The sequence below is a fragment of the Ursus maritimus genome, unplaced genomic scaffold (assembly GCF_017311325.1).
Source record: "Ursus maritimus isolate PB19 unplaced genomic scaffold, ASM1731132v1 scaffold_1, whole genome shotgun sequence".
NCBI lineage: Eukaryota > Metazoa > Chordata > Mammalia > Carnivora > Ursidae > Ursus > Ursus maritimus.
In genome coordinates, this window is record NW_024423343.1 from 93,022,940 (window position 1) to 93,045,883 (window position 22,944).

Here is a 22,944-nt window from a genome sequence, read left to right on the forward strand (position 1 = left end):
ACATGGCATTTGGGCCAATTTGTTGAAACTTGCTATTTGCACCTCGAGTATTCCTGGCTTTATTGGATCTAGTTGTCTTTTCTTCCTTCATGGCTATCTAAGGGATTTTTCCAGGAAGATGTGGTGGCTGTGTGGCCTATTGGAATGTCCTGTGAAAGGCCAGCCAGGAGGATGAAATTTTCCCGGTCATCATAATTCTATTTTAAGGAAGACAGAGAATGTGAATCTAATCATTCAGTAAGCTCTTGCTTACTTAGAGGAAACATTTACCAATAGTTTAAAAAAAATCAAAATCAGTGAGTTTCTTTCCTTTGAAAAGACTGAACTTGAATTTGAAAGGAGCATTCTGAAAAGTAACTCCTAAATTTAATTCCCACACAGTCAGACTCTTTCAGCTTCCAGTTACAGTTACTGTGGGCCAGGTGAAGTTTCAACCTATTACTTTCAGTTCCATGGAAAAAAACCACAAACTTGTGCTATTCCAGTCCTGGGACCAGATATGGGAATTCTGAGAAGGACAATTTACTTTCATTTCTGTATTTCACTTCACCATTTGCAAAATCAGGAAATTAATTTTTAGGTTTTTTGTTTGTTTGTTTCTCCCTCATGAGATTGTCCCAGGCTGAATCAAGTTTGAGAAGTTGCCTAAAATTTTTCTGAACAATCTATATGGATCTTGTCTTTAATTTACCACTGGGATTTGGACGTAATCAGCAACGGATTATATGGCTTCGTCATTATGAACCTTTTACAATGATGGCTTAAGCTTTGGATGTGTTACAGGGAGAAACCGAATTTATCTCATTGTGACTAATACCATGAATGCTTGTGACTTTGGTTTAGAGGTTTCTTGGAGGAACAGGGTAGAAAAGATAGATAACCGTCCTGCATTCAGAGTCATAATTTAACACCCTGTTCCACTCTCTGAGCACATGATAGTACACAGGTGCTGTAGAAACGCACCAATCGATACTTAAACAAATGTGTGTCCCACCCCTCCCAGGCTATTACTTATACAACCTTGTGCTCAATTTTTCATTTGGTTTGATGGCAACTCTCACTCTATGTCTCCCAACTTGAAATGATAGGGACCCCCCCCCCCCCAGTTTTGAAGCAGCTCTAAAACAAGAACTGCTTTGTAATACTTGCCATTTTAATGATCTAGGAAAGGAAGAAGTAGATCACCCCATCTTTGCACTATGTATTTAAGATGTCTCTGTATTAAGCTATTGATTTACAGGGCGTGAGACACATGGTACAGTAAATTACTTTCATACGATGCCAGGTCATCTGCTATAAATCAAATGACACCCATACAGAGTTGAGTTGCACAAGAGCCAAGGCTATATCCTAGACTGAAAGAGAAGATAATTATATGTAGAACAAATAGTGGTTGGTTTTACATACTGCATTTCCCCTGCTATAATCAGTTTCCTTATGTAAAGCTTCATTGAAACTGAAGAGTTCAAGTCCAGTTATAGCCAGACAGCTAATGTAAATCAGCAAAGGTGGAAGAAAGAGCATATATCATAAGATAATTACACAAAGGGAGAGAGGGAAATAAACCACTGGAGTCTCTTAATACTAGAGAACAAACTAAGTGTTGGTAGAGGGAGCTGGGTTGGGGATAGGCTAGATGGGTGATGGGTATTAAGGAGGGCACTTTTTGTGATGAGCACTGGGTGTTATTTGTAAGTGATGAATTACTGAATTCTACTCCAAAAACCAATATTTCACTGTATGTTAATTCAGTAAAATTTAAATAGAAAAGAAACAAAAAGAAACAAAACAAGTGAGCAAAGGGGGAAAAAAAGAGTGAGAGAAAGAGGCGAACCAAGAAACAGACCCTTAACTGTGGAGAACAAACTGATGGTTAGCAGAGGGGAGGTGAGTGGGGGGAGGATGGGAGAAATAAGTGATGGGGATTAAGGAGGGCACTTGTTGTGATGAGCACAGGGTGATGTATGGAAGTGGGATCACTGTACTGTACACCTGAGACTAATATTACACTGGATGCTAATTAACTGGAATTTAAATAAAAACTTTTAAAGGAAGATAGATACACAATAATTTAAGTAGGCCCACTACACCATTTTTGATGGCCTTTCACATTTTAAACTTCGGTTTGTAAGATATGCCTAGTTCTGTTTATTTAAACAATCCTGTTACTGTAATTTAAGTCTTTGTAAAATTCTCCGTATTATAGAACATCTGTATAGATCCTCACCCTTGGACATGGTCCGCCTCTAAATGCTCACATAAATAATTTCCATATTCCAAATACTTGTATTGAATTTAAAACTTTTATATTCACAATTTCCTACATTTCCCTGGGCCAACGAGTTTATTTTGTACATGATGCTCCCTGAGATGTAGGCTTACTTTGAGTATTGTTTACGGAATGAGTTGCTGTGAAAAATAATGCTAGTAACCCACCTTTTCAAAGGATGTGTAGTGGCTTACAATAAAACGTAGCTTTACAATACAACTAATAAAATGAAAATAGAAAATAAAAACCACAAAAGGGTAGTGTGGAAAGTAATCGTACTTACATGGCCTGCCGTGTTTTCTGAGAGTGAGCATGTGACATAGTTCTAAGATTCCTGGCAGCCAGGATTAAAAGGAAAGTACAAGAGCCTATGTAATTGTTATTCCTAGACAAAGGCTACTACCCCTCAGGGAGAGAAACATTGTCTCTGGTAACAAATTTATACTAGAATCCGCCCCTTCTTAGATGGCCCTGGAGGATATAATAGACAATCGTCCAAAATGGTGCAGACTAGGATCAATTCATAGAAGTATTCCTACTTCTGCAAGGTCACTTACGTCTACAAAGTTAAGGCATTTCTGAATGTCACAGTACATGACATAGGAATGCTGGTTTCATGTCTAAATGATAATGAGTAAATAGAACCTAGGACTTTCGATTCTCAAGTCAGGTACTAGACTGCTAGTTCACAGGAGCCTCTAGGTAGACACGTGTTGCATCTTTCTGATAACTGTCTGATGAACCTGGAGCACAGAGGCATGAGATGCTGAGGCGTGGGTGGAGCTGCGAGAAGTATTTTCCTGGTGTAGTTGATGGCGTTGTCTCCATGCAGGCATCTAAACAGTGGTGAAGGAGATTCTGGAGTCTCAGATTCAGGGATGAGGTGAGGCTTTGGGGGGGAAAGTGGATAACGAAGTTAGAAGTGGGGACAATTAGGTATATGTGTGAAGTAGAGTTCAGATGTCAGAATGAGCGCTGCAAGGTAATTAGTCCAAGGCTTGATTTTATGCCGTTTCAGTGAGGTGATAGGCCTGGCGGCTTAACGGCACCAGGCAAACCTGAACATTGTTGATTATCTGTGGTAATGAGTAATGGGATCACTTAGGTGATAAAAATCTATAAAAATGCTTGAATGAGTAGTTCTCTTTTATGTCACCACCAAACCTTCATTTATAACCCCCCCTTTCCTCTTGACCTCTGATTAGGGTGTAATGATTAGCAGTGGTCCAAAATTTGGGCAATAAAAAAGAGAGAGAGAGAGAGAGAGAGATGTGACCAGAGATTATATAATCAGCTCTAAGCTCATAAATCAGAAATTGCCTGCTCTGAGGGTGATTCAAGCAGTCATAGCAAGCTTGATTCAGACCATTCATTGAAATACAGAGAAGAGAAGAGATCCTGCCAAATTAAGCCTTCTGCATACATGAAGGAGCATTTCAATAGGGTGGTACTGAGAGGCAGGCAGTAGTATCATTAGGGCTTCTTTGTCTTGATATTTGGTGATACAAATTAAAGATGCTTTCCAGATGTCATAATGATGGTCTAACCTGTTCTCTGAGTGGTATACATGGCTGGGCATATTTTATGTGGGAATAGCTTTGTGCCCGCCCTTCTATGATTCTGTAACTGTCTTGACCCTCCTTTAACTGTTCATTTGAACTGTGCTTGTCTAGCCAGCCAAGGTTAATGGTGTGAGTGTGGCTATGTCACTGCCTTCCCTCCTATGTAAAGATTAGCGTTGGCACCCCCAGCGTCCTTACCTTGGACGAATGAGGTGGTTTGTGCATTGGTTAGATTCACCTAGACAAGCACTCTTCAGGAACACTCTCTCCAACTAGGTGGGCTCTGGTGACGTAGAATAACAACGATTAAGAAGTGGGGACCCTGGGTGGCTCAGTTGGTTAAGCATCTGCCTTTGGCTCAGGTCATGATCTCAGGGTCCTGGGATCGAGTCCCGCATCAGGCTCCCTGCTGGGGCTGGGGGGTGCTGCTTCTACCTCTGCTTGCTATTCCCCCCTGCTTGTGTTCTTTCTCTCTTTCTATCAAATAAATAAATAAAATCTAAAAAAACCTAAACAATGATTAAGAAGAACCAGATTTGTGAAGAAATAAGCAATACAGACTACTGATTTAATGCGAACTATGCATGATTTGCGCCTGTATTTGAGTGGATTCCTTTGGGAACAATCCAGTCAATGTGTAGATTATTGCCAAAACCTGCTGTTCTTATCAGACAATCAAACATTTTTATTGTGTGTACAGTAAGATAGAACACAGTATGTATCCTCAGAAGACGTAGACCCCAGATAGAGAAGACTTACGTACATACATGAACTAAAAACCCCACATTTATAGCTTAGCTGTAAATAAAGGGAACTTTTGTCCAAATTCAGGACAGACTTCATATTTATTAATGGTATGTTATCACACAAAGGCATGAATCAAGCCAGATGAAATTAGCACTAACTGTATAGTGCTACTAGCAATAATAAAACACGTTTATCATATGACATCTCTTTGCTACTGTATGTCTGAAGCTTTAAATTAGAATCAACCTGGTAGACTCACCACCCAGAAGACCTATTTTGTAAACTACTATTAGTGAACCATGTCACACCCCAAGCATCATCAGGAATCAATTAGTGTTTCTCTGCAGCCTTGAAATGTTCCCCATATGTATGTGTGTGCACGTACGCGTGCACATGCGTGTGTGTGTATTTACACCATGCAGTGTAAATTTAAGTAAAGGGAACAATTAAGCTTTGTCACCCATAATAGACAAGGATAATTAAAAATCACCCAAATGGAATCCAGGTTTTCCCCCTCTACCTCCGGGATTACTCTGCACCTGTTTTGACCTTCTCTCCCTGCACAGTTATCTGCTGCCTTGAAGCTATTTCTTTGCTTACTGTAACTGAGATTTCTCCTATCACAGTTGATTGCTAAGCTTAAGTGCAGTCCGCTGCATGCTGAACTTCAAGGAGACGTAAATGGAGATGGTTTTACCGCTTAACTCGGTCACTGGTTTCTGTTCACATTATCGGCTCTCAGAGACTTTATGGAAGCCTAGGCTTCATTTTCTGCTGCCCATTTGGAAGCTGTAGGCACCTGCATAGAAGTGTGTGTTGAAGAGGATAATATGCCCTTAAATGTTCTACCCACGTCTTCCTTTCTGCCTCTGTGTCTGTTGGGCACATTAGAAGAACATTTTCTCTACATCTTTTGGAGGAGTAAAGCAAAACAAGATGAGAAAAAAGCTGTCAACTGACCCTTGGACGATCAGCAGCCCAGAGCCCTTCTGCTCCTCTTCTGCATTTGTTCCCGTCTCAGACCTTGGTCAACTTTAACCTGTCACGAGGGCTGGCTCTCCTGAGCGCCTTGTTCCTCCTGATGAATAGAGAGGGCAATTTTCGATTGATTTGGAATTGATTATTTCCACACTGTCAGCAATATTTCTGGCTGAGACTTTTCCTAAAAATGGAGGTCTCTCATCTCCTTTGAGAAAATATAACAGAGGTTTAAAATGGCAGAGGAACATTGGTGAAATGATAAATTTTCTTCAAATCACACAGCTGGAAGAAAAGATTTTAAATAGCATCTTCTTAAATGCCTGGTTCACATAATATGGTTCACGTTTTGATGTCAGAAGTTTATATCTTAGTGATCTAGGTATAAGCGCTTGCGTAAGCAAAGCAGAGGGAGGCTAAAACCAACTATAAGGGAATAGGGGGGAAAAAAAAGGACGCCATTTTCAGCTCCCCGAGCAACGGATAACTTAATGCTAAACATTCCTTAGTTCCTTTGTATTTCTGGTTCTGCATAAGACTTGATGACATTGTCATAAGTTTCCTAAATTCTTAACAGAGTCATGTTGTTGAATAGAAAACACAGATGTTATATTGGCATTATATATCCCTGGTAGAGAAAACAGTATTAACACAGAGTATAGTTCCGATTTTATTCCAAAGAGCACCATCCTATTAAACGGGGCTTCCTAGGACCTGGTTCTAGCTCTACTTCTAACTAGCTTAATAACTTCAGTTAAGTAATTCCACCTTTTTAGATCTCAGTTTGCTCAATTGTAAAATAAAGGAGTTGAATTGCTTATAGTTTTAAAATGCTTCTTACAGTTTTTTAAAGGCATTGTATTTAAACCGAAGTGCATAACGTGAGTGAAGTTATAATTAGACTGTTGTAACCAGGCCTTCTTGAAGTTCTAACAACCAGGCTTTTGTGCTGGGGGCGTGAAGAGAACCGTCTTACTCTCCACACTGCGATCACGGTGAAGCTCTGTGGAGTTGGGCTTTCGCCATGTCTGTTTTGGTTACTTGACTCTGGAGTAGTCGAGATTAGAAAAGTGCCAAGCCCAGATGAAACATTTCTGTTGAGGACAGCCAAAATTGAATACCGAGGAACTCGACTGGCAAAAAGAAGCTACGATCCTCTGCAGTGGACATAACCATTATTGCTCTTGGCTCTGATGTTGTCTGCTTTAGGATTTATTTGAACTGGTTTGGGAAAAAGCCTGAACAGAGAGAACTTTATGACATCCAGAATTGGTTTCACTTTTAAACAATTTCTCTGAAGAAACAGCCATCAGTAAAAACAAAAAACAAACAACAAAACAAAAACAGTGATTTAGTTTCCTTCTAAACATTTTTGAAAATTACCCATTATACTCTTATTGTGTTCCTATCCCCACCCCCAACATACTGTTTTCTTGTAAGAAAATAAACACAGGATATAGAATCCATTTTATTTTAAAATTGGAAACTAAATTCATTCTTACTCTCAATAAATACTTTTTGGTCAGATCTGCAGATAATCCATTTTTTAGGTGTACAGTTTGTTCAGTTTTGACAAACATATACCGTCGTGTAACCAAATCAAAATATAGAATATTTTCCTGTCCCTGAAAAGTTCCCTGATTTCCCTTTGTTGTCAGTTCTAACTCCATATTTTAAGCCCCTGGCAATGACTGATCTGATTTCTCTCCCTATTGTTTTGCCTTTTTTGGAAAATCATATAACTGAAGTTAGAAAGTATTTCACTTTCTGTGTCTGGTTTCTTTCACTCAGTGTGTCTTTTGATATGCATCCTTGTGGTTGCATGTGTCAGTAGTCCATTCCCTTTTATTGTTCAGTAATATTCCATTGTATAAAAGTACCTATTTGTTTATTCATTCAGCTACTCATGGGTTTCTTCCAGTTTGGGGTGAGTATAACATTGCTATAAACTTGCGACTCTCATGCTCTAGTTTCAGCATTTTCATTTCTCTTGGGTAGATAACTAGGAATGGGATTACAGAGTCATGTAGGAAGCGTACGTTTAACTTTGTAAGAAACTGCCAAACTTTTTCAAAGTAGCTGCGCCATTTTGCATTCTCACTAGCGATGTATAGAAGTTATTCCATGTTAATAAATGCTTCTTGAAAAACAAAACAAAACACAGGTATAGAAAACCACACACACACACACACACACACACAAAATAACTGGCTTGATGAATTATTCTGAGGTGGATACTCTTGTAACCAGCATCAAGTCAAGAAAGAAAATTCCGTCAGCCACCCAGGATGCCCCTGGGGACCTCTTCCCTTGCTCAACCTTCATCTTCCCCCAATAAGTAACTAATATGCTGCCTTTATAGCAATAACCTCCTTGTGTTTTTAATAGTGTTATCACTTAAGGCACATCCCCAGACACTTTAGTTTAGCCTTGGCTGTTATAAAACTGGTTATGTATTTTAGGTTTAACAAATAGATTACCTTCTATCACTTGTTTTTCTTTCAAATAGCTATTGAAGAACCTAGAGAATTTGGCCTACAGAATTTCTCAGTTTAAATTTGTTGTTTGCTGTTCTTGGGGCAGTTTAACATGTTCCTCTGTTCTCCATATTTTCTGCAAGTTGGCGTCTGTTTCCATACACTGCTCTTAATAATGATCTAAATAAAAAGATTAAGGTTGTTGTTGCCTAGGGTGTTGAGAACTTTTCTCATTACCCATACTTTTCTTATTCCACAACCAATAACCTTTGCCATATACACATTCAATAAATATATGTTGGTTGAAGAATGAATGAATGAATGAATGAATGAATATAAGAATGAATGAATATCTTCACTGAAACAGAAAGGAGCAGCCAGCATTGTACTATGAAACACTTAGGTTAAACATGGAAGAATTTTAAAGATAGTGTGTTTATGATAGAAATTTGCTTCCAAGAGAGGTTGTAGAATGGCCATTCCTGTGAATCTTTTAAAATTTTGATAATAGCCATCATTCTTAGAGTTATAAACCATGATGGCCTGGGAGGATGAAGACCCAATTTCCCATTCCTGGGCTTCTATGATAGAGTACTCACCTATAAAAGATGAGTTGCCTTTTTTCATAATATTCTTTGCAGAATTCCTGTCTGCAGGGCACTAAATGGAATTTGGTGCATTAAAAGTTTACTTCCCATAGGGTAAAGTTTACTCTCAGAGAGTGTTTTATGACCCTCAGATAACATTTATACGAGTGTTTCTATGGTGGCGTATGGGGCAAATGCAACACAGCGGTCTGAGGAGGAGGGATCATTTTCTGATTACCTTTTCGGTCTATAGACAGTCCCTTTAATGAATGGTATCCCCACAGAGTGTGTCTCCGAATGCTGGTTGTAAATACTTGGAACTATTCTTTGGGATCCTTTGTGTAATTTGTGAAGAATTATTCAGTCAAGATGGCTCTTCTTTATAAATGTCTATATCTGCTGTTAACGAACAGCCTGGAGCTTGTAGGAATGTTTCCCCAAGAATAAAGCAGAGAATTAGCTGTGCTGAAGCTATGGGCTCCTGACAAAAGAAATGCGTTGTGGTTTTCATTAAACTGTGTTTCAGAAATTTTTGCACATTTCCCCTGACCTAAGGTTCCCCTGACCACATTTCACCTGTCATTTGGGGCAGCAAGTGACGGGATATATTTTCACAAAACACAAAGATGAGTTTCTTTTGCCATATTTAGTCCCGATAACATTTCAAGCTGTTGTGTCTTATAATAAGCACTTCTATTATTATTGATAACAACATGGCCATAAAAATGATCATATTTAACACTTCTTTTATTTTGCCGTGTTTCCAAAACTGTTCCTTACATTATGTCATTCAGTTTTCACTCTAACCTTTGGCATGGTAAGCAAAACATTATTGTGATATCATAATCTTAATAAATATCACTATTGAACCTTACAAAAAATGAAGTCACTTGTTCATGGTCACATGGTAAGGTGAATCCAATTTAGAACACCGGAATTCTGGTGTCCAGTAAAATCCTGTCTGTTCCCTCGTTAATTCATTTTGTAATTTATGATCAATGATAGAAAACAAAGATTCAAATGATATTAGAAGCAACTGTATTTCATTAAATTTCAGCCTTGATCATAAGTTTAAACATTCTGCCACTGACAGTGTTTCTTTTTTTTTCTTTTTTAAAGATTTTATTTATTTATTTGACAGAGAGAGAGACAGCCAGCGAGAGAGGGAACACAAGCAGGGGGAGTGGGAGAGGAAGAAGCAGGCTCATAGCGGAGGAGCCTGATGTGGGGCTCGATCCCACAACGCCGGGATCACGCCCTGAGCCGAAGGCAGGCGCTTAACCGCTGTGCCACCCAGGTGCCCCCACTGACAGTGTTTCTTAAACTTGATCATCTCTTGACTGAGATTGCATGCAAGAGGAACTTGGGCCAATGTGATAAATGAAATTATATCACATTAAAAGGAGAACTTGGTAGCCACTCTCCTCCCATTTCAGAATTCCAAAGGAATTTCAATAGTTGTCTCTCTTTAGTGCTGTGTCTCTTTTATGGCCCCTAGTATATATTTTTACACTGTGTTATCAAACCAGCTGGGCTGGTGATTAAATCAGCACTTCCGGACATCTAGACTACCACCAAAATACAATTATATTTATTACTTGAACTGTGTAGTCATTGAATTTAGCTCAAATGACCCAGATTTCCCCTTTGCTGTGGGCTTGGACAGTATGTATTTACCTAATAAAACCCAGTTCCAGATTCACACTCTCGCTGATGTTTTTAAAAAGTAGCAATTTCCTCAATTATTATACAGACTGTAAACACATAAGTGTATTTTTTTCTTGCTAGTGGTTTTGGATCTCAGTATGATATATTCCCTCAGTAGGCTGTAAAGTTTTTATTGCTCTTGCCTGATATATAGTAGGTGCTCAGTAAATGTTGAAATAGTAAATATTTCTGATTGGCCACGTTGCTGTGTTAAGGTGCCATTTATTGAACCCCTGCTGTAGATGACATTTGCTATTCCTATTTACCTAAATAATTTTCAGATTCCTAAATTATTTTATTTTTATTCCATTTTAAAAATTTTTATTCAGATAGTATTGTTGCGCAATGAGTAAGTTTTTGCAGAAACTACTGAGACCAAAGTATGACAATTCAAAAAAATGACAAAATTGGTTCAACGGTGCTAAGCAAGGTGGAGGGACACAAAATAAGTCATTTCCCCTGTCCCTAAGGAGCTTATGGTAAAGAAAGAGTCACACTTGAAAAAAAAAGAAAGGAAGGAAGAAAGAAAAAACTAATGTTAGATGAAACCACATCTTTGCTGCAAGAAAGGAAGAAAAAAAATGACCTAAGAAAAATTCTGTGAGCCAGAAAGGGATTTATTTGAGATGACTACTGAAGCATGTATAGGTGGAGGAGGATTTAATAGAGAACTGAAGGAAGGGCATTTTAGGTTAAGAGAATAGAACACAAAGATAGGTCTAAAGGTGTGAGTATTCGTGATGGGTTTCAGAAGCTGCTAACAGTTGTGTATGGGGGGCGCTCAGTTCCGCTAAGACCCCTATCTGCATGCTAGCTGTTTGAATTCAGGCCTTCATCATCCCCTTGCATCTTGGGTAGTGAAGTAATGCCTGGCCTACTTTTGCAAGTTGATCTTATGAATATCTCAATCACACAAGTCAATCTTACTTTGAACTCTTTTCCTGAAGCCCAGCGGTCACCTTTGATGTTAGAAAATACTCTAAGAATTGATTTCTATTCCCTCAGCAATTCACGTTATTGTCAAGAGAGTCCCCAGTGAAGTAGTAATATATTTAGTGTACTTCCAATATGCATGACACATATAACGCTTACAAGTCTATGGCCTTTTCAGAAACAATCACCAAAGCACACGCTATCTTATCAGGAAATACCCTACAGGTCTTTGTAATAGATTTGAATGGTTTCAAGATTCTGCAGACCCAGACTTTCTAAGCAGTCTCTCATGAGTAAAGAATTGAGTAGCAGAGTAGTAAGGCTGTAGTTACTGCCTCAATGCATGTAAAGCCCAGTTCAGGAAAGGCCAGGACCTTGGAGGTTACAATGACAGGGAGAACATCCATCATTTAATAAAACCTGGGGAGGAGAAGGACGAAGTCTAAATGCACAAGGAGAGAACTCTCAGATGTGAAATGCAACAAAGCTGCACACTTGAAACTTCTACAGTGACCCTTTAAGCATAGGATATATGAGATACATAGGTTTAAGTCATTTGTTTTTTATGAACATTTAAAGAGAACTTACCAGGTATCAGGGTCTATTCTAGGGAACATAGCAGTGAAACAAAACAGAAAAATGTCCCTTTCTCATGGAGGAAGCATAATATTAAATGGAATTTAATTCTTAAAGCAGCCCTTCCTGGAAGATATTCCTATTTTTTGAAGACATTTTTTTAAAATTTAAATTCAATTAGCCAACATATAGTACATCACTAATTTCAGAGATATTCCAATTATCTCTCTTTTACAGTTGGCAAAACTGAGGCCCATGTGGGTTAAATAATTTGCCCATTGTCATACAGCTTGAATGTATCATGGCTGCGATTTGAACTTAGGCAGCCTGGCTGTTAGCCATTCATCTGTGCGGTTTCCTGTTTATTATCCACGAAAGTGAAAATGAGCTAATATTTACTGGGTATTGACCTTGTACCCTTTGGGGGCTTGGGGGCACTTTAAACATGTAATCTCATCACTTAAATTCCATGAGGAGGTATTAGCATCCATATTTCATAGATAAAAGAAATAAAGCCCAATGAAGTTAAATGATTTGCGAAAGGTCACACAGCCGCTAAACAGCTGAACCAGGATTCAACTCAGTTTTGTTTGTCCCTTGACATATATTCTCTTCCTGTTGTATACTACAAAAATTAATTAATGTTAGGATTCTCAAAGACTCAGTATTTACTTCAATCTTTGTGTTTGAAGAAAGTAAATACAGTCATTGTTTTGGATATATGCTACTTTCTGAAATTCTTCAGTGTCTTTGAGAATCTACATGTGTCTCCTTATTGCTTGGGATAAGTTCTACATGACTAACAAGTTTTTCTGTCATTTAGTATAAGACACAAAATGTTGTTTTAGGCCTTTATTTTCAAGTCAACTCACCCTGAAACCGACAAAACTTTATAATAAATTCATATATCAGTGTGTCCTTTTCCAAAATTGCTTGATTAATGAATCTTTAACAATTTGAGAAATTGATCTATAGTTAAATTTGAAATGAATGCTGGATGCAAATATGGTGTTTTATGGAGTTCACCATCCTTTCCACTGTACTACTTCTCCAAAATACTCATTTAGATTTCCTCCTCATTTTCAATATTTCAATCAATATTTTTTTCCTATTTTCATATAAACGCAATCATCAAGTTACAAGAAGAAAGAGAAAAATGTACCAGGTAGAGAAAAGTGGATGTTTATTATGCTATAATTTATCTAAGAAAGAAGTGAGTGGGAATTGTATACATGTGTGTATATGTACGTGTACAATACGTGGAAAGAGACCTATTTAGAAGGATGAAGTAAAACTTTAAAAAAATAGTTATAGATATTCAGAGAGAATAGAAAATGGAACAAGAATAGAAGCTAGATTTCGCTGAAGAAACTTAAAGAATTTGACTTTAGAAATATATGAATATTTAATATAATTTTAATATAATATCTGATTTAAATTTCCTAAAAATTGAAAACACAACAAACAATTACATATAACTACAAATTTAGTTGGTGACAAAACTACGCACACACACATGCACACACACACAGACACACATAAATCATTCAAAGTGACTTCCAGACATAGAAGTTTATACATTCATAGGATGACAAACACATAAATGTACACCCAAAACCCAAAGCAAAAAAAAAAAAAAAACAGTATGTTGTACACCTAAAACTAATACAATGTTATTTGTCAAATAAAAATAAAAATGGAAAAATATTCAATTATAAGAAAAAAACCCGAAAATGTCATTATTTTTTGTAATCATATTTTTGGAGGTAGTGTTGATATGGTTATCCTGAGACACTTGTTAAAAGGACTCGAGGTCCAATTTGAAAAGGCTTCCACCAGTCAAAACTGTCTCCATTTGTGCATCAATAAGAATAATGACTGCAGCGTATTGAAATGCATCAGCTATGCTGAAGTCCTTTCACCCTCATGATATAAAACAACCCTAACATAACTTTTGGAGGATGCTAGAGAACCAACGTATTATTTTAAAAACTGATAAATAACGGAAAAGAATCAAACATTTATCCTGTCTGTCTTTTAAGAACTGTAACTAAATTGCTGTTGGGTGGGGGGCAAGTTTCTCTGTATAGGATATTTCAGCTAATAAATGAAAAAAATGATATAAATTAAAATATCTTTTGCAACTCTTCATGAAATGATGAGTAGGCAGTGCTTATCATTGGCTGCAAACATCACAGAGAGAATTTCGATTATGTGTCTGGTAGAAATACCCAGCAGCATCTATGAAAACATCTTGCCAAAAAATCAACTTGAATCTAATCAAGCCTGTAGATCTAATGACCAATTTGGGGAGACATCATGAGAATAGGTTGGGCAAAATCCAACATCTGGGAAATTTTACAGGAAAAAAACCAGTCTCTTCAAATAAGCTGCAAAAGAAAAAAAAAAAAAAGACAAAAGGGTATAAGAAAACCCATAGATTAATAAGAGTCTCAAGAGACATTGTGGGGACCTTATTTGGATTGTGATTTGGAGAAACAGTAAGAAGAAAACAAAGGAAATATTGGGAAATCTGAGATTGGTTGGAAGATTTGTATACTTTCTGAGCATTCGATATGGTTCATGTTTTTAAGTGTGGTGATATATGGGTACATTTTTTAAAAGAGTACTTTGCATTCTAACTATACAAACTGACAATTATGCGATTTGCTTTCAGTATTTGGAGGGAGGATCAGGAGTAAAGATGAAGCCTCACTGTCCTTGAGTCAGTTATAATTAAGTTGTATATGGAGCATATGAAAGTTTCTCACACTTCTACTTTTGTAGACGTTTATAATTTTTCATTAAAAACAAAAAGAGGGGCACCTGGATGGCTCAGTCGGTTAAGTGTCTGACTCTTGATTTGGGCTCAGGTCATCTCATGGTTGTGAGATTGAGCCCCACCTCAGGCTCCACACTAGGGACAGTCTGCTTGTTCCTTTCCCTCTGCTCCTGCCCCGACTGTTCACTTGCTCGCTCTCTCTCTCAAGTAAATAAATAAACTCTTAAAAAAAAACAAAAAAACAAAAAACCTCGGAAACATATTGTTTCTTGTGGTGGATTATTAGCTGTATTTTGAGTTTTGCTAAAAAAAATTAACAGAACTTAATCCAATTACTCTCTCATTTATATGCCTGTAATTTTTAAAAGTTAATTTCAATAGACCCTCACATGTATGGGTCCTGGGGCAAGTATACAATTGGTGGCCACATTCCATGATGTCTAAATATGCAAAAGTTGTAAACCAAGCTAGCAAACTGCCAAATGAAATATTTTCTACTTCTTCACCTTGATGAATATACCTTTATCAGGTCCTGGAAGAACAAATTTTAAAATTCTCTGGTGCCTTGGTGTTTTGTCCTGGCTCATGGTGGTACCAGACAACCAGTTCCTAACTCCTGGTGTGCAGCCAATCTTTTGGTCATCTCCCTTTCTGTCCCCACCCCAAGACCCATCTTCCCATACCGCCAGGGGTCTTAGTGCACCCCGCGTACATCCTGGCTTTTAGATCTCTACCTTGTCCACACTCCCTGTCTGCTGCCACTTCTTGGAACAGAGATATACACAGAGGCCCGTGCTGGTCCTGGAAGCAGGCTCAGGGCCATTTGGAAGGAAATTCCTGGTTCACAAGTACCCAGAACATCATGAGGGGAGGCCCAGACTTTGTATGGAGGACATCCTCTTGACTCTAAGGAGTCCTCATCTGATGGAAAAGAGGGGTGACAGGAGCATCAGAGTGGAGTCTCTGGGGCTCATGGCCCAGAGCTTGACATCTCATACCTGGAACAGAGCTCTGTTACGTTAAATTCTACAACTCCTACAAGAAACTTTTAATTTTGTTCACATGATTTGATATATTTTATTGCTTTTTGCATTTGGCTTTGCAACTATTGACAACAATTTAAGTGAAATACAAACTGAACATTAGTCATGTTATAAAAATTATTTTTTGCTCTCAAAGTATATTTAGCAACTTCAAAGACTTTAGCTGCCTGTTCACTTTGTAGAATTAATACCAACTCAAAACATATTCAAGGGAAAAAAAAAACCCTATTTTTCAAACCATCCTTAAAGGAAGAGATGATTCTTGTTTGAACAGCATCCAAGGTGGGGGCACTGGCCTACTGCCTGAACTCTACAACACAAATGCTATTGTGCTCAACCAGAGAGACACTATTCTGATAAGCTGGCAGAAAACTTTCCCAGAAGAAGGAAGTATAATCTTGCGGAACTGCTGGAAACAGAATTCAGCAAGGATAACTGCTTTGATTGCCCTCTGGCCCATCATTTGGGGACACATTTCATACTAAAAATTGGTCAAAGTGTAAGGCCTGCAGTAGCCTCCATGGAAACATCTGGCTCTGGGTCAGCTCTAATAGGAACAAGACAATCCACTATGAGATGGTCAGCTCCACCATAGTGACCTTGGGTCCAATGTAGTGGCATCTGGACATTTGCAGGAGGCAAATTATAGGGTAGTTCTGACAATAATTTTATATTAAACTAAATGGCTGCTACTCATCTGTCTCCACAAAGGCTTGGAAAGGAGTCTAATATTTCTATGCCTTACTGAAAATGGCATTGCCATTATTGTTGCTGGTGGTAACAGCTGAAAGTTTGCATCAGAAGTATAACTACTAATTATATGGTTAGTCTGTTCCTTCAGCAGATACTTATGAGTATTTTTACTGTGTGTTACTAGGCACTGTAACGGACATTCTGTGACTATATGTGCCTGTGTTTGGGTGTGTTTACTTAATTCTTGCAATTTACCAGTGAAACCAATAGCCTCATACCTGTTTAAAGACAAGTAAACTGAGGCTCAGAGCGCTAAGGCCATAAAACAAGTAAGTACTTCTATATTGTACTTCCAAAGTTTCATACTCTTTCTATATGTCATACTGACCTTGATCTTCCCATTTTTTGAATGAAGAATTTTGTGTTTGTGTATCCCACCCAGAATTCTATTTCAGCGTCCTCTCATATACTCTCTTAATTCACTTGTAATCTTTGTTTCTATTTGGGGAGGCTTTACTTCTCTGCTGCACCCCTCTATTCCTAGAGTTAAAACATCATGTGATTTTCCACTAATTTACCTTTTCCTCTGTGGTCACTATTTTGTATTTTTTATCTAAGCATCCAGTTGACCAAATGTTCATAACAGTTCAATATGAATGGGGCTCTTGAGTGCAATTGGAACTGGTTACAATGAAGAAGAAACAGCTTTACTTAAGTCATTCCTCCCTGCACCAAAGCTACCAGGGCAGGCGCAGTCTGCTTTGGGTCATGCTTTTGTGATGGAGAATATCCTTGTTTCCATAGAGACAGTGGTGGAGAGGCATGAGAGAGTGATCATCGTAGTAGTATTTGTAGGGTGGTGTTCTACCTGTGCAAATTCCACGTGGCTGTCATGAAGACTCTGATTCACACTGATTAAATGTAAATGAGCTGATCTTATCCACTGGTTGATTCATATATACACTCATCTCCCCCCAAACCATGTGGGTCTTGCACTTCTTGTCTATCCCCTTGGTCTGGGAATATAATTTGCTATCCAATGAGTATTTTCTGGTTGATAAATTGGATACACAATGGCAGTGATTAGGTGTGGTTTTAGCCAAGGTAGTCCAGGCCTCAGTGAGGTCTGGATCAGGATGAATACTTGGACAGGTAATTAATTCTACAGTGGAAGTCTGCTTTTAAAGGTTGTTTGTTCCCACCACAATTCTGAATTCACTTTCATTTACATTGGTCAGAGTAGAAAATGTGTGGGGGCAGACCTCTCTCTCTCTTTCTCTCACTTGGTGTATGTTCTAGACTGAATTATATCCCCCCAAAATTTGTATGTTAAAACCCTAACCTCCAATGCTCCTGTAAAGCCTTAGGGATTTTAGGGGGGTAAATAAGGTTAAATGAGGTGATGGGGGGGCCTAATCTGATAGGATTGTGATCTTATAGGAAGAGGAAGATACGTCAGAGCTCATTCTCTCTCCAGGTGCTCACAGAGGAAAAGCAATGTGAGCACAAAGTGAGAAGGTGGCTGTCTACAAGCCAGAAAGAGAGTCCTCACCAGAAACCAACCCTGAGGACCATTGATCTCGGGCTTCTAGCCTCCAGAACTTTAAGAAATTAAAGTTCTGTTGTTCAGTCACCCAGTCTGTGGCTTTGTGTTATGGCAGGGCTAGCAGACTAACCCAGCGTGTGAGAGCAGAAGGGCAGAGTTGTAACCCTGACTTCATGTTTTATATGTGGTGTACTTCTTGGGATCACAGATAAGAAAAGTCATGGATCATGTGTAACTTCCAGCATGTCACCCCACTTCCTTTCCTGTTCAAGAAAACACAACAGGAAATATGTGGGTGAGGCTAATATGCTTATCCAAGATGATATTCCCCTTTATTTCACCCTAGTAGATAGATTCACTAGGTTATTAAAATGTCATGATGCTTTTCTCCGGCTGATAAAAGCTTAGTTTCTTTAGCCTCCTTCTTCTCAGTGCCCTTGCACTAATACATTCATTCTCTAGTCCTGTCTACCTCCCCACCATCCAGCACCTAGGACAGAGGCAATCCCTCTGGCAGAGTTCTTTTCTGGTTGGTGGATGCCCAGGACCTATTAGTTGTTAATACTTTTATCACCCCTGCTTATTTTAGAAATAAACCTGAATTAGCTTTCTAAAGTATGTCATTTGCAATCTTCAATACTTAATTAGTAACAAATAACTAAAGGCACTTTGCAATTGGTTGCAAGTCACAATGCCACCATTCAGAACTATTGCAGGAGCCCACAAAAAGAAATCAAGTCCATGAATGAGATCATTTAAGCATGTAAGAGTCTGGCTCATCAACATCTCCTGCAATGCTGTGGGGGATGAGGGATGATAGTAAACCCCAGTTACTGCAAGGCTGGCAGACGATGAGTAATGTGCTTTTTTTTTTTTTTTCTCTTTGATTGCATTTCTTCTTTTCCTCTGAAGCCTTCTTGTATCAAGTCCAAGGAAATGAGTAATTTGTGTCAGCTAGGAGCAAAATCAGAATAATTTATTTACTTGACTGACCATGTTTCTGCATGTTTCTGTAACTACTTGGCACAATAATTGAATTTGTGTTGCTATTATTTTTTCTTAGCTTCATTTTAGGACTCTCCTTAACATACTTGCATAAAAATGTTTTAATACTTGGTTTCCTAATTTTTTTAAAGAAAAAAAAACTTGATTTCGTTGAGAATGCTTAATGGAATAAATTTCTTGATAAATACTTTTATATCCTTAATTACTTGAATTTGAAAGAATGCTTCATTTGAAAAAGATGTTCAAAAATACCGAACTCAAAATTATTATAGCTGTTTTTTTTTTTTTTTTGTAGCACACAGGTATCCTTAAATGAAACATAGATTTTTAAAGCCTTTACAAAAAGTTTAAATGAAAATTTAAAAATAGAGCAACATTATGAATTTAACACTTTCTAGTGTTCTACTTTCCATATCCTTGGGTGGTAACTATTTAATAGCTCTGTTTATATTTGCAAGCACACCAGAGATAGAATTCTCTGCAGAAAGCGTTACTGATAAAATGGTTGAGAGTCGCTGATTCCTTGATTTAGTACTGAAGATAATTTACAATATTTTGGTTTTCAGTAGCACATATTATTTCCAAATTGCTTCGTTTCTATAAATTCTGCAGCATACATCACCTCATCTGAGTTTATAAAGATCTGACTGTATAGCTTTTAGATACGTTACAGCCAAGAAATATCTGAATTCTATAAAGCACTTTTATCCTGAGGTACTCAGAGAGCTGACTTTATTTAAACTAATGTTTGTGTAATTTGAGGTCTTATACATGATCAGGGATGTTTTCTTCATTCTCAAGAAGAGTTTGGTAGAATGGCTTCTTTTGCAAATTCCATGCAAGAGTGAATGGTTGGGCCTTAACAAAGATGTGGAGGAAGGTAAAAGAGAATGAATATAGGTAGACTTGATTAAAAAAAAAAAAAGTTATAGGCCATGGCAATTTCTCTCAAATATTAAAGAAAAATTTATGTAAGAAGGATCATTATAGTGAGAGTGGAAACTCCCTGTTTCTTTAATTTATTCATTCATTCATTCATTCAAGTTGAAAACTTGCAGTGTGCTGGTTAACTTGTGTCGTCCTAGATCAGGAAGAAGAGCTAAAGAGATATGTCTGTCAGTGCATGGTTCTTACTCTCTCAAGGGGTTCCCTGGAAGACTGTTGTTAAAAAAGACTGTTGTTCTGGAATGTTGACTTGAAAACACAGATACTATCTTTTGGCATTCCTCAGTCTTACTCAGTGCTGGTCAAACCCTGACTAAAATGCTCATTGTCTTGGCAGATGTTTCTGAGTGTCTTCTATGTACGATTTTCAGACTTCTGGGATTAGGACAGACACAGAGAATTATGCACACTACATAGTTAATTTTAAATCAAACCTATGGATCCCAGAAAACAGGAAACTAAGAAGGTCTTCAAATTAGTGGAATTATTAAATGCTCATCTTCCTTGAGTCAATAAAAAAGGGAAGGGAACATGAATTATAGCATGAGGGGTTTAGGCTTGAAGTAATATAACTATGTCCTAATGTGAAAGATAGTTACATATTAAAGAGACTATTGGAAAGAGGCTCATTCCTTTAAATGACAGGAGTAGTTAAGTCTTACTCTTACCTAAGCCAGGGAGGTGACCTGGATAATGCTTACAGGTTATCTCCTACCTAAGAGAATTGTGCTTTCTAGATGGACAGAAATAAGAAGATGATGAAATGAATCCCAACGAAACCATGTAGATGAGGCCCTGACATTTCTTAAAGGTCTGTTTTCCTATTGGATTTGAGCTTCCTAAGGGCAAGGTTCTATCTATCTGTAGCTGTATCCACAGAACATAGCACAGGACCCACTTCATAGTGGGTGCTCAGTAAGTGTCTGACCGGAGGTACTCATCATGGACAGGTTCCCAGGACTGTTGAGGGGTGTGGAAGGTTTGTTAAGAGCATTTTCTCAGGGCACCTGGGTGGCTCAGTCATTAAGCATCTGCCTTCAGCTCAAGGCATGATCCCAGAGTCCTAGGATCAAGCCCCGCATCAGGCTCCCTGCTCTGCTTGGAGTCTGCTTCTTCCTCTCCCACTCCCCCTGCTTGTGTTCCCTTTCTCACTGGCTGTCTCTCTCTCTGTCAAATAAATAAATAAAATCTTAAAAAAAAAAAAAAAGCATTTTCTCCCTTCCATGCAGCTAGGCCACTATTATACAAAGCTCTCCGTATGGAAATTCAGCAAATCAACATATGAATTGACTAATGTTAAGTTAATGCATGTTATTGACATTTTGTGCCATTTCATTCATTGTGAAGCTCCTTTAAAGAGTGAGTTACTCTGCTTCTTTTGAGTTAGAATTTAAATTTTTAAAGTGAAATTAGTACTGAGACCTACAACTTTGCAGGATTACAGCTTTCCTGCACAGCAAAATGCATGGGTGTGGAGTTTCTGATTTGACTTGGAGACATAGTCGTGACCCACTGAACTAGTGGGAGCCCATCAGTGCCCTTCTAGCCTATAGCCTATAAAGTTAGGTGATGACACTGAGACTATGGGGGCTGGCTGTGGGCCCTCCTTCCCTTTGGGACTTTGCAGAGTGGAGAGAGTTTGCTGTGGCTTTACCTGGAAGCAGCATGAGTGTTTAGATGATCCCTTCTGACCCAATGTTTTGGAAGCTTTGGTAATTTAAAAATGACCTTTTCACACTACATTCTTTTGGATTCAGGCAGCAGTGGAGAAGGCTAAAAATTGCTCCCATATAAGGCCAGGTTAACAAAAAGATTGACATTTGAAAAGAGTGAGACAATAGCATGTACTGGAAAACCCACCGGACTGATTTTTATTCTGGCTTCAGCCCCATGAATAAGATACTAAATGACCTTGAGCAATCCCCTTAATTTCCTGGGGCCTCAGTTTCCTCTTTTCTACCATAAATTCTTAGGTTCTTTCTCATTGTAACGTTTTATGAGTCAATAAAAATTTTCAAGCTTCCAAAGCAGCTGTTTTCACAATTCTGGTCTCTTTTTCAATAGTCTGGCCTAACCATATTTTTAAAAAAGTGCTATTTTTACAGTCACACAAGTTCTGCCTCACCACTTCCCAACAGCATTTAAGAAAAAGAAGAAAGTCATTACCGAAAAATGACTGAACACAAATATCACTCTTCATATGTTTTCTGAAACAGGCTGACCTTTATTTGGCATCTGCATGAATGGGAACAAAGCATTTATCTTCCCTCTGGAGAATGGGTAAAAATAGCACCTGGGCAGATGCCTAATAGATGTGCCTCCAATAATTGCCACTGAGCAAGTCCTGATGTCTTTGAAAATATGTGGTAGGGTGGCCCCTCTTTCTCGATAGCTCCTAAAAGTTATCCCCTGGTATAGCCTATACTTTGCTTTCCTCTTCCAATACAGTCAGCTTCTTTTTTTAACGAAGACATCTGCCAAGCAAGAGAAGGAATAAAATACAAGGATAGTGGGTAGGTGAGAAGAGCACATATGGTTGTATTTTGGCTCGAATGATCAGGATTTATGTTTTATTTCCATGCTTGTGAAAGCTTAATATAAACATGTTGAGAGAGGAAAGGGAAAAAACACACAAAACACATTTAAGCTAAGAACAGAAGTGGGAAATTTAAATATAGAAATAACAAAAACACTTTTTTAAACAGGTGCAGGGATCCTCCCTTCAGACCTGTGTCCATTTGCTCCTTGCCCTATCTAGGCATGTACTGAACACTAGTTGGGATTCACTGGATTTTAATCATGGAACCCAGCATGCTCAGTTAGAGTGTGGTGGTACCACTGGTTGGTATGGTCAGATGCTGTTGGATTGACTATGTCTCAGTTGCTTGAATGAAAAACCTACTAATGCAAATAAAATGGCTAAAACAGACACAGCCCAATTTTGAATGGCAGAGGAATGGAGCAAAATAAAGAGTTCCCAAAAGTAGGGAGACAAAATAAATGCTCCCAAGTAGAATGACAAAATGAGTTGGATAGATTTGAACGAAAATTTTATTTTATCCTCTTATAGATGAGAACAATTAGAATCTCCAAA

The 22,944-nt window shown here is 38.1% G+C and overlaps 1 protein-coding gene across 1 annotated transcript in view; it reads left to right on the forward strand.

Annotated features, from left to right (window-relative positions):
• NCKAP5 (NCK associated protein 5) overlaps positions 1-22,944 on the forward strand; it is a 759,472-nt gene that overhangs the window by 375,957 nt on the left and 360,571 nt on the right. The gene's annotated exons all lie outside the window — the stretch shown is intronic.